This window comes from Limulus polyphemus, unplaced genomic scaffold (assembly GCF_000517525.1).
Source record: "Limulus polyphemus unplaced genomic scaffold, Limulus_polyphemus-2.1.2 Scaffold577, whole genome shotgun sequence".
Lineage (NCBI taxonomy): Eukaryota > Metazoa > Arthropoda > Merostomata > Xiphosura > Limulidae > Limulus > Limulus polyphemus.
Window position 1 is genome coordinate 512,891 of NW_013666187.1, and position 3,348 is coordinate 516,238.

At 33.5% G+C, this 3,348-nt stretch overlaps 1 long non-coding RNA gene across 1 annotated transcript; it reads left to right on the plus strand.

The window, feature by feature from the left end:
• Positions 1 to 249: 249 nt before the first annotated feature.
• LOC111085728 lies at positions 250 to 2,493 on the plus strand. The gene is made up of 2 exons (XR_002610540.1): positions 250 to 656; positions 1,455 to 2,493. It is a non-coding gene; the product is annotated as an uncharacterized LOC111085728 (long non-coding RNA).
• The last annotated feature ends 855 nt before the right edge of the window (positions 2,494 to 3,348 follow it).

A 3,348-nucleotide genomic window follows, 5' to 3' on the forward strand; every position in this document is an offset into this window, starting at 1 on the left:
AGTTTTTCTTCATTACCCATTCAAGCCGTCTCCAGCCATTATTAGTCTCAAAGTGGGTTCCTCATCATCGAATTTATTCAGACTATTTTGATCCAATGTTTCAAATGTAAAATAAGGTTTTTAAATACAAAAAATTGACTACATAATGTTACTAAAGGATTTAGTGATAATTTAAATTTATTTTTATATTACTATGGGTTTTAATTAAAATAATTAGAATGTGCTGTTACATATAGAGTATCATGTTGTTAAGATGTTTTTGTTTTGCAAAAAAAAAAAAAAATCCAATTTTCAAGTATAATATTATATGTATATGTGGGTGGGTGTAAAAGGTGCTTTTAAATGTGTTCTGACTGACCTACGTTATTAGGATTTATTCTTAGCTTCTTACAAATAAATTACTTCTTACAAAGTAATACAGGTATTTAATCTTTGACAGGTTCAAAGGAAATACAACTTTACTAGACTTGAGAATCGACTAGAGAGAATAGCAAAAAAGGTTTTATCGCTACAACAACAACAATCGCGTCTCTTTTCCAAGAACTCCCCACCGGCTCTCGACGACAGCCCTAACAATTCTCTCTATGGGTCAGCTTGGGATCGGATAAATTCCCTGAGTGAACAAATATCCATCCTGGAAGAAAGACTGGGGAGATGTAAGTACTTGCTGGGGTTTTATTTATTAGAAAAAATAAAAATAAATGACCATTCTCTATAGTTATAAAATTACGTAATTTTGACTTCTGTGGTCATTTGACTCGGTATTTAAAGCGTAATAGAATTGCGTAAAAAAACCCTATAATAACAGCTTTATTATATCAGGATATAACATATAACACAGTGATATGTGTGTCATATTTAGTCTCTGTACATTTTTGTTTAATATTATAGAAAATTAATAAAGTATAGTTTGTTTGTTTGTAATTAAGCACAAAGCTACACAATGGGCCCACCACGGGTATCTAAACCCGGATTCTAGCGTCGTAAGTCCGCAGACATACCGCTGTGCTACTGGGGGGCAATAAAATATAGAAGAAAAGTAATTAATAAAAACCGATTATACAGAGTGACACAAAAGTTGAATCCCATAGAGATTGTAAATAACAATAAAAGTAATTAAGTTTTTGTTTTTTAAAGGGAAATGTTCGAATTGCTGGTCATTAACCCTGAAGTACTTTTTAATTCGAAGTTAATACTGGCAAGTATTTCGAACATTTACATTATTAAACAAAAAAAGTAATTATGTTTTATGTTGTTATTCAAAATCGCCACTCTCTGTATGTCGCTGTGATGTTTTAAGGGTTCAAACTTCAAATTTTATAAAGTCAAGCTTAATGTGAAGTGGAGAATACTTCAATAGAACTTCTTATTTCAACAATTATAAACTTCATTCTCTTAATAACTTATATTTTTCTTACCAAAGTTATATTTATTTATTTTTTTTTTCTATAAAGGTACCTGCAGTCAGTAACGACAAGCACCACCTACTGGTCTCCAACGTTACAATTCTAATTTTAAGATTTCTGTTGCTGTTCTTCTCGAGATGAAGCTCCGCTACTAGAAAAAAAAGAAAGAAAACACTTTTAACAGATTTTCGATGTATTTTTAAAGGATTCTTATCAAAGTTTTCTTCAGTGTTACTTTCCACACATAATCCTATTCTAGATAAACGTCACTCAAAATTTTTAGGGGGTTCTGCTCTGTAATACACTTGGCCCCCCACCCACCCCACAAAAAACCGTGACATATATACATACAGCCAATTACCGTAACGAAAGGGTTAACTTTTTAAAAAAAAACGAAACATTTTTCTGAAGCTACTCACTGAGGAGCGAATAGTTTGTGGCTCCCAATTTTAACTTTTACGTCGGTGGCCGAAGTCTTTCCATATGTTTATTTTACGTTTATTTGTTTTTCTTAAAATTCACGCAAAGCTACTCGAGGGCTATCAGCGCTAGCCGTCCCTAATTGTGCAGTGATAGAGTAGAGGGAAAGCAGGTAGTCAACACCACTCAACGCCAAATGTTAAGCAACTCTTTTACCAACTGTCAGTGGGATTGAGCATAACGTATTAACGGCCCCACGGCTGAAAGGGTGAGCATGTTCGGTGTCGGGGATTCAAACCCACGACCCACAGATTGCAAGTTGACTGCCCTAAACACCATGTCATGCCAGGCCTGGAAGTTTTTAGAACTTGCAACTAGTTCTTCATCAACCGAACATTCTAGATAAAATAAGTCAAATACTTGTACAGAATACCAGGAAGTTTACTTTTACAAATAGGATTAATTGAATTGCTTGTTGTCTGTGCTAACTTCTTAAAAAATCGAATGACGGAAGAAATCGAAAGTTTAGTTATTGTCTGAATCTTTCAGGCGGAGGTATTTTAATGTTTCGCTAAATTTCTGGACTTTTTAGGCTTTCAAGTTCAAGTTATAACATGATTAATTGACAACTCTTCTTCATGGACTGCTTACCGTATTATTATTTGTTAACGAAAATATCTGGACTGCTTGTATTTCCTGCCTTCGGCAATTGTTCCTTTTACAAAAACCTTTATAAAGAACGTTATATTATATTATTGGTTTTCTTCAACTTTTCTAATAAATAAATTAGTGAATTTTGAAATAGGCGTATTCAGAAATTGTGATGTAAGTATGTTTCTATTGGACTATCCCCGTCACACCAAATATGCTCGCCCTTTCAGCTGTGAGGGCGTTATTATGTGACGGTCAATCCCACTATTCGTTGGTAAAAGAGTAGCCCAAGAGTTGGCGGTGGGTGGTGATGACTAGCTGCCTTCCCTCTAGTCTTACGCTGCTAAATTAGGGACGGCTAGCGCAGATAGCCCTCGTGTAGCTTTGCGCGAAATTCAAAAACAAACAAACAAACCTAAAGGAAAAACATCAATGATAATGTATTGTTTCGCCATCTATTGAGTTGAAAAGATATTTAAGTTGTTTTCCCACATATACACTCGCTGTTGTTTCTTATGTAATATTATATTATTCATGATTTAATCTATAACTTTCCGAATATTCTAAGATCTTGTTGTAAATATTATAACAAAAATAACATAAAAGCCTAATTTAAGTGGGATGTGAACGTGAGATTTCATATGATAGTCAAACGTTTCTAATCACTGTGACATCCAATATTTCTAATCGATTGCTAAAAGATATAGCGCAAATCCCTAATGTAAACTGTTATTTTATTGTAGCTTTTCCCTATATTATGATATATTGCTCTAAATATGATGAGTTAATAATTTAAAAAGTTATAAAAAATCCCCACTTCACTGGAATTTGAACTCGAGACTTCTGTTTGATTGTTTGTTTGTTTGTTTGT